The sequence below is a fragment of the Heterodontus francisci genome, chromosome 43, assembly GCF_036365525.1.
Source record: "Heterodontus francisci isolate sHetFra1 chromosome 43, sHetFra1.hap1, whole genome shotgun sequence".
Taxonomy (NCBI): Eukaryota; Metazoa; Chordata; class Chondrichthyes; order Heterodontiformes; family Heterodontidae; genus Heterodontus; species Heterodontus francisci.
The window spans coordinates 23,381,412-23,393,788 of NC_090413.1; the positions used below are offsets into that span (position 1 = coordinate 23,381,412).

At 44.2% G+C, this 12,377-nt stretch overlaps 1 long non-coding RNA gene across 1 annotated transcript in view; it reads left to right on the forward strand.

Moving 5' to 3' along the window:
* LOC137355719 (uncharacterized) overlaps window positions 1-11,869 on the forward strand; it is a 59,018-nt gene extending 47,149 nt beyond the window's left edge. The window contains exon 3 of the long non-coding RNA XR_010970962.1: window positions 11,760-11,869. This is a non-coding gene — a long non-coding RNA (uncharacterized lncRNA). The remainder of the gene's footprint in view (window positions 1-11,759) is intronic.
* The last annotated feature ends 508 nt before the right edge of the window (window positions 11,870-12,377 follow it).

Here is a 12,377-nt window from a genome sequence, read left to right on the forward strand (position 1 = left end):
TACACCACCCTGTATGGAACACAGCCATACAGACACAACAAAGTTCCAGGTTACATCCCTGGCCTGTCCCAAAATTAGCTCATGTCAGCCAGAGTCACAGTAAAAAAAAAAGGAAACAGACTTGCATTTATATAGTGCCTTTCACAGGATGTCATAAAACATTTTACAACCAATGAAGTACTTTGGAAGTGTAGTCACTGGTGTAAAGTAGGAAATGGAGCAACCAAATTGCACACAGCAAGATCCCAAAATTGGGGTCACTATCTAAAGGAGAGAAAATAATTTATTGGGCACACAAGCCTTGTTGAATCCAACATCTGCCTCACTGTGCATTCTTAAGTTACCAGGGGAATTTTACCATCTGTACATTTTTTTAAAATGAATCAATTGAAAGGAAGTGTGATTAATTTTAACATCCTTTCTTCTGTCTATTTTTGATTTTCAAATATATTTGGTAATGGGGTGAATGTTAATTATGTTATCGGCTAACCGCTAATTGTCAGTGGCGAATTCAAGAGTACAAAGTTGTCACAGTCTGCACGTGCATTGGAGATTGGACGGAGGCTGCAGCACTTGTCATTTCAACTCTCAGTCTTTAATAATCCCTCATGCTGTCTTTTAACACATCTGTTTGGGTTAGCATTCCAGTGCAGTACTGCGGGAGTGTGGCATTGGCAGTGATGGCGTCTTTTGGTTTGATACGTTAAATTAAAGCCCTGTTTGCTCCCTCGAAGAGGAGCGGCGGCGGGGGGGGGGGGGGGGGGGGGGCGGGGGTTCTCCCCAGTGCCCTAGTCAATATTTAAGACTCAACCAACATCACCAAGACAAGAGTGTCCAGTCACTATCACATTGATGTTTGTGGGAGCTTGCTGTGCACAAATTGGCTGCCATGTTTCCTACGTTACAACAGTGGCTACACTTCAAAAGTACTTCATTGGCTATAAAATATTTTGAGACGTCCTGAGGTTGTGAACAGTACTCTGTTTTAATGAGAAACTTGGGTGACAGTTAGGCCTGTAGATCAGGGCACTATGGTTTAGGAGGTAAATCAAGGAGCAGTCATTAGCTGACACCAAGTTGTAAATGCCTGTAGATTATAGGAAGACATGCGGAGTTCCACAGCTTCTGATCCGGCGGAAGAATGAGTTAGGAGCAGGAGATGGTGCGATGAGTCTTGGTCTCGACACAATGGGAATGAAGGGAGGAGCAAAAGGGTGTAGGAGAAACAAGGAAGGAGAATTCGGAGCAGCACTGACTTTGTATTATGGTTTTGTGACATGAAAGGCCTGGTTCACTGACTCCTGCACAGGAGGGCCCAGTTTGTTATCAAAAAAATGCTATTTAAAATAATCCAAAACAAAACAGACCAACAAAAAACAAGTTTAATTTTAACAATATTTTGCTGAGGGGGCACGGCTGTGGCAATCCGAACATATGATGTAATGGAGGGGCGAGTTACAGATTTGTGCCCCTTTTTCTCCCCACATCGATTGACCTTCTGATGCCTACCATTCTCCTGTCAGAGGGGAAAAGAGGAATAGAGAGTTTCCTGTGGTGCAGTGATATGGCCAGGGATTGAGTATTATTATTGGAAACTAGCGCTAGACATTGCTGGGGAAATCAACAGACTGGATTAGGTATTTAGCAACAGAACAGGACAATATTATAATGTGGTCACCGCATTGAAGCTCCCTGAAGTTCATCCAACGGTTTTGAATATAATTGCTGGAGTTTAAAGGGGTTTTGATTAAATAATAAGTGTAAACCAATGAGGGAGACAGTCTAACAAAGAGAACAAAGAAAATTACAGCACAGGAACAGGCCCTTCGGCCCTCCAAGCCTGCGCCGATCCAGATCCTCTATCTAAACATGACGCCTATTTTCTAAGGGTCTGTATCTCTTTACTTCCTGCCCATTCATGTATCTGTCTAGATACATCTTAAAAGACGCTATCGTGCCCGCGTCTACCACCTCCGCTGGCAACGCGTTCCAGGCACCCACCACCCTCTGCGTAAAGAACTTTCCACGCATATCCCCCCTAAACCTTTCCCCTTTCACTTTGAACTCGTGACCCCTAGTAATTGAATCCCCCACTCTGGGAAAAAGCTTCTTGCTATCCACCCTGTCTATACCTGTCATGATTTTGTACACCTCAATCAGGTCCCCCCTCAACCTCCGTCTTTCTAATGAAAATAATCCTAATCTACTCAACCTCTCTTCATAGCTAGCGCCCTCCATACCAGGAAACATCCTGGTGAACCTCCTCTGCACCCTCTCCAAAGCATCCACATCCTTTTGGTAATGTGGCGACCAGAACTGCACGCAGTATTCCAAATGTGGCCGAACCAAAGTCCTATACAACTGTAACATGACCTGCCAACTCTTGTACTCAATACCCCGTCCGATGAAGGAAAGCATGCCGTATGCCTTCTTGACCACTCTATTGACCTGCGTTGCCACCTTCAGGGAACAATGGACCTGAACACCCAAATCTCTCTGTACATCAATTTTCCCCAGGACTTTTCCATTTACTGTATAGTTCACTCTTGAATTGGATCTTCCAAAATGCATCACCTCGCATTTGCCCTGATTGAACTCCATCTGCCATTTCTCTGCCCAACTCTCCAGTCTATCTATATTCTGCTGTATTCTCTGACAGTCCCCTTCACTATCTGCTACTCCACCAATCTTAGTGTCGTCTGCAAACTTGCTAATCAGACCACCTATACTTTCCTCCAAATTATTTATGTATATCACAAACAACAGTGGTCCCAGCACGGATCCCTGTGGAACACCATTGGTCACACGTCTCCATTTTGAGAAACTCCCTTCCACTGCTACTCTCTGTCTCCTGTTGCCCAGCCAGTTCTTTATCCATCTAGCTAGTACACCTTGGACCCCATGCGCCTTCACTTTCTCTACTGTGGAGTAATGAATACAAGTACTGAAACTTGGCTACTTGGTAAAGGCGCCTAATAAAGTGTGGAAATCCGGATTGGACAGGATCAGGATGGGCTCTTGCTCTCCCCAATCAAATGGCCTGCTGACAGTCATTGTGTGATATGAACAATGACCACTAGGGTGGATATTATAGAGCGAGCATATGCCCAAGGGACTGAGCTCCAACATGAATCAGAGGAGGAGGTAAAGGGCAGAACATTGTGGGCTGGGAGAATTGGAAATTACAGGGCCCAAGGGGACTGGTAGCGTGGTTTTGCTGCCTATGTAATTCACACCTCCATTTATACACATTAGCAGCTGGTCGAGCCTTTTAAGTGATGCCCTTTGTGTCTCAGCTTTTCTGTGCCCTCTAATACTCATCGTCATAGTCAAACAGAGAATCAGATCTGCAGCTGTTGTGTGAGAGTGGTGCATGCTTTGAAGGCTGCTCTAGCTGTCCTGAACTCAGTGGGTTAAAACCCCCAGCCGCTGAGCTGCTTTACTGATCTGTGAGTCATTACTCGTTCCTGTGAACTTCAGTTCCTGAACACCTTTCAAATGACTCTCACTCTGCATTGATGTTTACACTAAAATCACTCTGGATCGATTGAGGGTAAAACCCAGATCCGGTGTGGAGCTGAGCCATTTGGTCCAGTGAAGACTCCCTACTTCCTGCCCCTGTTTTCTCCTTGGGCTTGGAAGGAGTGCAGTGCTGATTCACCAGAATGTTACCAGGGCTCCAGGGATTAGGCTTTAGCTAGGCTTGTATTCCCTGGCATGTAGATTATTAAGGGATGATTTGATTGAAGTTTATAGGATCTTGAAAGGAATTGTTAGGGTCGATAGAGAGAAACTTTTTCCACTGGCGGGCAAGTATAGGACAAAGGGACATTATCTTAAAATCAGAGCGAGGCAGTTCAGGAAAGAAGTTAGGAATCATTTAAAAGGTAGTAGAAATGTGAAACTGTCTTCCACGAAAACAGTCGGTGCAGATCAACTAATAATTTAAAATCTGAAATTGATAGATTTTGCTGGCCAAAGGCATGAGGAAATATGGAGCCAAGGCCAGAATTAGCATACAGATAAGCTGTGATCTCATTGAATAATGTATCATGATAGAGGGACTGAATGGCATATTCCAGTTTCTATGTTTTTTAAAAATTCTTTCATGGGATGTGGGCATCACTGGCTAGGCCACCATTAGTTGCCCATCCCTATTTGCCGTTGACAACTGCATGGCTTGCTAGGCCATTTCAGAGGGCAGTCAAGAGTCAACCACATTGCTGTGGGTCTGGAGTCACATGTACGCCAGACCAGGTAAGGATGGCAGATTTCCTTCCCTAAAGGGCATTAGTAAACCAGATGGGATTTTACAACAATCGATGATAGTATTGCTGCCACGAAACTAAGACTAGCTTTCAGTTCCAGATTTTATTGATTAATTGAATGTGTTAAATTCCACCAGCAGCTGTGGCAGAATTTGAACCCACGTTCCCAAGGCATTAGCCTGGGCCTCTGCAGTGTCATTAGTCTGCAGTCCAGTGACATTACCACGATGCCAACGTCTTCCCCCGATTCAGCCTCTGATTCATACTAGCCACTCTTTGATATCTGACCCTAGTGGTACTTATTCATGTGCGATATCATACAATGAGTATCAGTGGGCCATTTGATTGGGGAGAGATAGAGCCTATCCTGATCCTGTCCTCATCTCATTTCTAGACATGTGGGACTTTGCTAAGAGTTTTTACCAAGTAACCATTTCGGAGCAGGTTTGTTTCCTGGTCTGTGCAGAGATCGCTGATCTCAATCTGGGAAGTAGGGGGGCAATACAATTGGCCACGACGTTGCTAGTATAAGGAAAGGGACAAATAGGCAAGATTGATCCTCTTGATCCCTGTCCGATGACTGTTGCTGGAAAATGCACGTGTGCGGACGCTGAACAAGAACAGGATCAGATTCAGCTGTGTCACTCCGCCAGTCCAATAAGCTGCCAACCCCGATCATCTAGACTCCCATGGGTGAGGTACAGTAGGACTACATGGTACTACACCCCAGCAAGAGTCAACATAGGAACAGGATTAAGCCATTCACCCTCTTGAGCCTTCTCCACTTTTTAAATGTGTCATTGCTGTTCTGTACCTTAACTCCATTTACCCGCCTTTGTTCCATGTCCCTTGCCTAATAAAAGTCATCGATTGTTTTTCAAGGGAAGAGGGATAAATATTGGCAAAGCCACTGGGGAGAACTCCCCTTGTCTTCAGAATAACGCCATGGGGATCTTTTACATCCACTTGAGAGGCCATGGGCCGGGCCTCTGTTTAATCTCTCAGGGTAGGTTTTAACTAGTGTGCCAGTTGGCTGCCCAACAGTACCAACTGGGAGGCCTGGTCCATTTTGAGGACAGGGACTCATTAGCATTCAACAGGTGAGTGGAAAACAAGCACCCTGGGTGCTGCAATATCAGGCAACCTTGCCAGGCTACAGATACAAGATTTCCAGGGTGGCGTCCAATCTTGGGAAACCTGGGGGGGGGGTGGTGGTGGTGGTGGCAGGGAGGTGGCAATTGGAGCGACAGGGATCCAGCCGAGCTTTGTGGAGTCACGCGAACCTCACTGCGCGCGGGCTCCTCTTTGGCTGGGCCGCCAGCTGATGGAAGGCTCCACCTGCTACCATCTGCTCGGTGGCAACAAAGCCCTACATACATTACAGCTTCTCCATTTTCATAATTAAAGGGCCTACCACTCGTCAGAAGGAGTGTCCACCCGTGGGAAGGATGGTGGGTGCCCCAGCAACGCTATCAGTTCTTTCCCACCATTTTCAGGGCAAGAGGAAGGCCTCAAATCACCCTGTACAGAGGAAGGGAAAGCTGCTTGCTGAGTCGGTGGGCCTTTTGTTTTCATCTTGATGTTAAAACCACTTCAAAGATAGAATTTGTGTCAAGTGTATAAGAATCGTGCCACATTTAGAGAAAAAAAACAAGACACCCCACTTTTAATAGCAGTGCAAAGAGTCTTTCAGTAAAAGCGGTGAAGATGTTTTCTGAGGAAAGAATGTGTGAATAAACGTGCCAACTGTCATTAAGAGCTTTCTGAGACCGTTACTTCGCCATTGTTTGTGGGTTCAGTTTCAAGTTTCATTCATTAACTACCAACAGCAAAGGACCAACTGATAGAGAAATCATAGATTACTCGCAACCTCCCCTCAAGCTTCAGGGTGACAAACATCCTGCCGTTTCTCTTTTGCAATATGCATACTATATATGCTTCTTTTATTACCAGATACAAGCAGCTTCAATGAAAGTTCCTCTTCACTAACTAATTTGTTTTCTGCATTTTATTTGGTCCAGTCGAGGCAAGATAGTCTGAATGGCCACCTTCAGTTCTGTAAGATCTCTATGAAATCTTAGCATTTTTTTTCTTTACCCTTTACATCCCCAATATCTTGGATCGACTTAGACTGTTGCTGGGCTATGTTTCCCCTAGCATGCCCAAGTGGCCATTCTTCATGCGGGAGCCTTGTGACTATTTGACTGCCGAGAGCATCACAGTTAAGCCTGGTCCTGTTCATACATCCACATTTCCCCGCATGGGTAGCTGCTGGTAGAGATTGCAAGTGGAAAACCTGTATTTCTTTGGTTGTTTCACCTCCCCTAGGCCTGCAGCACCGAGCTCAGTTGTAGCGAGTACCAGCTGGTGTTAGCCATAGCTCAGTGTGTAGCACTTTCACCTCTGAGTCACAAGTTGGTGGGTTCGAGCCTCACCCCAGACACTGAAGTATAAATTCAAGGCTGACAGGCCCAGCCTAGTGCTGAGGGAGTGCTACGCTGTTGGAGGTGTTGTCTTTTGGATTGGGCATTGAACTGAGGCCCTGTCTGCCCTCTCAGGTGGATGTAAAAGATCTCATGGCACTATTTTGAAGAAAAGCAGGTGAGTTCTCTCCTGGTGTCCTGGCCAATATTTATTCCTCAACCAACATCACTAAAAGATGATCTGGTCATTATTACATTGCTGTCTGTGGGAGCTTCCTGTGTGCAAATTGGCTGCTATGTTTCCTACATTACAACAGTGACTACACTTCAGAAAAGAACTTTATGATGAGTTGAGATCAAGAAAGGCACTGTATAAATGCAAATCTCTTTTTTTCAGTACCGTGATTGAGATCAGCTCACTCAACATAGACCAGGGACTTTTGTGAGCAGTGTGGTAGAGTGCTATACCAGCATTTTTAATGGAAAAACTGTAAAATGTTAGAAATGTATTAATATTTAACTTTCTGTAATGTGAAAGCTGAATAAAGTAATAAAGCCCACGCAATGGCTCGACTTTAAACGACTTGAGCTGTGAAACTAATAGAAGGCGTAATCCTGGGTAGAAGAGTGTTTACTTTTAGCTGGATTAAAGCAGTTACAACGAATCCATTACGACAAACAAAGAGATAGAAAATGGCTGTGAAGATTTTTAATTGCAGGGCAGCTCCCAGACGTACGCACACCTGAAGAATTTACTTGAGTAGAGCCAGCAGAATGTGTAATGGGTCAGGATGACCCCAAAATAATCAAGTCTAATCTAATCTAACACCCAGCGCGACAGCGCCATTACCCAATTGGGAAAGGAATACTTCACGCTAGTGCAGTGACTTTATGATGTTGGTAAGCACTGTCATATCCCATACACAAACAATGAGATGGTGGGCAAGTTAACCCATTCCCCTGTGATATTGGTCACGGAAGGAATATTGGCCACATCATTAGAAAAACATCCTACTCCTCTCCAAAGTTTGCTATATAATCTTTTATGTCCACCTATACCAGAACTCAGTTTGCCCAAAAGTGGGAGGTTAAACCTATCGGGAAAGACTGAACAGGCTGGGGTCTCGTTTCTCTGGAAAAGAGAAAATTGAGGGGTGACTTGATAGAGGGCTTTAAGATGATGAAATGGCTTAATGGGGTAGATTTAGAGAAGTCGTTTCCAGTTGTGGGAGATATGAGGATAGTGTGGGGGAAAAAGGCATTGAAGTGGATGATCAGCCATGATTGTATTGAATGGCGGAGCAGGCTTGATGGGCTGAATGGCCTACTCCTGCTCCTATGTTTAACCTCCCACTTTTGGCCCGATTCTTCTTTTCCTAGGGGAAGCTGCATGCAATTATAATGCTGATACTGCCCTGATTGAGATCAGCAAAGACAGGGGATAACTCAAACACTTCTAATCAAAAGTAAAACATAAAAACACAATGCATGTGAACTTTCTTGGTAAACAGTGCTGACTCTACCCTGTAGCTGCACTTGTTAATGCTGTTCACAAACCAAGGCCACTTCCTCAATCACTGTGAGACATTACAAGTACATGTCAAAGAACCCAAAATCTGACATGCCAATGTTCTATGGAACATGCCTGCTGGGTGCAAGTGAGGTTGGGCCTGAGAGAGAGCATTGTGAAAATAGCACAGTTTGACTGGAGCTGTGCATGCGTTGGGCGCACAATTTCCTGCTAAGCAGAATTATATATCTCGTGCCATGGAAATGTGTTGTCACTGAAGAGTTAAATGTCACCTGGGTGACTAGTGAGAAAGTGATCAAAATAATAGTTCTTTATAAAGTCACATCAGGCAGTTCATGACTAACAATGATTGAAATCTACATTGTCTTTTAAAATGAAAAAATAACAAGCTTGAAATTATTTTAAAATACATTAAATTTGGCTTTCTTTGAACTTGCTGTATTACTGCTGTCAAGTTAAAGAGCTCTCATCATCCAGTAAAGTGTCTTTCAAGGTGTATTTTCACTTCTTGTTTTGACCGATTTTTCCCCTTCTTCTGACTCATGCTATCGTAAAGTTCCATGGGCTGTACGAGCACTTGGTTGTTACCCAAGTGGGCCTTCTGTACTGAGGAGGTGCTGCACTGTCAGAGCTGCTGTCTCTTGGATGAGATGTTAAGCCGAAGCCCCGTCTGGCCTCTCAGCTGGATGGAAAAGAATCCCTGGCCACCACTCAACAAAGTGCAGGAGAGTTTTCCCTGGTGTCCTGGCCAATAGATATCCCTCAACTAACATGACTAAAAACAGATTGTCTGGTCAGGTATCTATTTGTGGGATCTTGCTGTGTGAAAATCGGCTGCTGTGTTTCCTACATCGCAACAGTGACTTCTTCTTCTTCTTTGGCCTCCTTGTCTCGGGAGACAATGGGTAAGCACCTGGAGGTGGTTTGTGGAGCAGCGCCTGGAGTGTCTATAAAGGCCAATACTAGAGTGACAGACTCTTCCACAGGTGCTGCAGATAAAATTGTTTGTCGGGGCTGTTACACAGTTGGCTCTCCCCTTGCGCTTCTGTCTTTTTTCCTGCCAACTGCTAAGTCTCTTCGACTCGCCACACTTTAGCCCCGCCTTTATGGCTGCCTGCCAGCTCTGGCGATCGCTGGCAACTGACTCCCACGACTTGTGATCAACGATGTGTTGTCGTGGGCAACAGTGACTACGCTTCAAAAAGTACCCCGTTGGTCGTGAAGCGTTTTAGGATGTCCTGAGCATGTGGAAGGCGCTATATAAATAGAAGTTCTTTCCTCATGTGAGGGTACATCGCAGGCTGAGAGTGACCCTGTCCTCAACCTGATATTCACACACACACATATATACATACCTGCCTGAGGCACTGAATAGAAATCAGGAATAGAGATTCTGGCTGATTGCTCCCTTCCCAAGGCCAAGTGCAATGAGACTATTTGCATAGTATTTGCAGCACTGAAACAGGCCACTCGATCCAACAGGTCTGTGCTGGTGCCTCCTTGTACCCTTCCTCATCTAACTCCACCATTTGTAACGTAGCTCAACTGAGCTTAGTTCATTCAGTACAGACCATGGATTAAACCTTGTATTTCCCAGGTTTGTATAACTGAGCCCCAGAATGAGTGGTGTGTTTACCTGATGACCCCTCATGGAAGAGAATATTTCGAAGGCTTATGAATAGAATTGTGTGCAGCAATTTGACCAAAGTCAGTCCTATCGACCTCATCCCGCAGCTCTACAAGATATTAACCCAGGCCAAATTTTTTTTTAACCTGTTCTATCCTTAACTAAAATGACTGATGGGTTCCAATTTACAGTGGTATTTAACTAGCCCGTCCATGAGTGAAGGTTTCAGAGTCTGACTTAACAACAACAACTTGTATTTATATAGTGCTTTTAACGTAATTAAACATCACAAGCTGCTTCACAGGAGTGTTACAAAACAAAATATGACACTGAGCCACGTAGAGGAGATATTAGGGCAGATGATCAAAAGTTTGGTCAAAGAGGTTGGTTTTAAGGAGTGTCTCAGAGAAAAGAGAGGCAGAGAGGTTTAAAGAGGGAATTCCAGAGCTTAGGGCCTATACAGATGAAGACATGGTCGGCAATGGTGGAGTGATTAAAATCAGAGATCCTCAAGAGGCCAGAATAAGAGGAGCACAGATACCGATGAATTGCTTAACTGGGAGCCAGTGTAGGTCAGGGAGCACAGGGGTGATAGGTGAATGGGAATTAGGACATGGGCAGCAGAGATTTGTCCAACCTCAAGTCTACTGAGAGTAGAAGCTGGGAGGCTGGGCAGAACTTAGGCAGTGAATTCCTGAATGGCATCACCCATGTAAATCTGTACATGTCCATGAAACACTGCCCTGACATCAAACCTGCAAATACTGAGGTAATACTTTTCAAGTTAAGTTATTCACTGTTTGATCTGAAATGACAGGGCACCACATCACTCTGTGCCTGGCACAATGACGTCCTTTAAAGGGACTTTGTTGTCGTGGTAACCGCCCCCACAAGATGCTTACAGAGAGTGTATGATCAGCAATACGATCATGTCGACAAACTCATCTGTCTTTACTAATTTTTAATTTTAGTGGCACTTAAAACTGAGGTTTAAAAAAACATTATAAAAGTTAGCGTTACCATAGCGACTGTGCTTGCCAACAGAAAGAGGTGGGCTAAACATTGCTGGAAAAGATTATTAATTTTTTTTTAAATTTGTGCTCATTAAGGTGGGGATGATTAACAATAAAAAAAGACTTGCATTTATATAGCGCCTTTTACGATCTCAGGATGTCCCAAAGCGCTTTACAGCCAATGAAGCACTTTTGAAGTGTAATCACTGTTGTAGGAAACACAGCAACCAATTTGCACACTGCAAGCTCCCAAAAACAGCAAAAGATAATGACAAGATAATCTTGTTTTTAATGATGTTGGTTGAGGGATAAATATTGGCCAGGACACGGGGAGAACCCCCCTCCTCTTCTTCAAAATAGTGCCATGGTACAACCTTCATATTGCCCCTGCCCCTTCACTGGTAGAACCTTGACCTCTACATTGCATCCCATCTCCCTGTTCTTCCTACTATCCATCAACCCACCATCATTTTTGCTTCTCCCTCCCATTGTCTTGCCTATGCAGATGGGCTCTTCTGTGGCTGCCTCTGTGCACCACAAGTATTGATTTATTTTGTGGCCTGGAAAGATTTCTCCCAATCCCAAATTCTTAGCTTTTATAGAATCACTTAAAGTGCTACTACTGTAATTGTGCAGTCTAGGCACTGGAAAAGAATTAGGGAAATGAGAACAGAAAGGGACAGAAATACTCAGCAGGTCTGGCAGCATCTGTGGAGAGAGAAATAGAGTTAACGTTTCAGGTCTGTGACTTTTCAACATTAACTCTTTTTCTCGCTCCACAGATGCTACCAGATCTGCTTAATATTTCTGGTACTTTCTGTTTTCATTACAAAATTCCAGCATCTGCAGTATTTTGCTCTTATTTTAGGGCTTAATTCACTGTCACTTCTCTTCCAGGAATGCCTACCTTGAAGAAGTTCTGCTAGGAAAAGAATTAGTGCTGCTTTTTCGATCCAGTGCTCAGAGAATCTGGGAATGCAGGACAAATTGAGCCAGAAGTCCAGTGACTGAGAAGGTGTGTAAAATATCCCTGCTCTCTCATTGATAGCCCCTAACTAAGTACATCCCTTTGCACATTCTCCTCCTCATGGACTGCACTGCAGTGCTCTAATTCTGGCTGCTTATGCATCCCAGATCTTTTGCACTCCATCAATGGCGACCATGCTTTCAGCTGCTGAGGCCCTAACTTCTAAAATTCCCTTCATAAACCTCTCTACCCCTCTCTTCCCCTTTAAGACACTCCTTAAAACTGACCTCCTTCTTTGACCAAGCTTTTGGTCACCTGTCCTAATATCTCCTAATGTGGCTCAGTGTCAGATTTTGTTTGATAACTCTCCTGTGAAGTGCCTGGAGATGTTGTACCATGTTAGAGGTGCTATATAAATGCAAGTTGTTATTTTAATACTGAATGCAGACATGACAGCTAAAATGACAAATATGGTTAAACCACGAGTAAATCAAAATTGGTTTGACTTCATTACTGGCAGATCTTATCTTTTGATCACAATGACACTC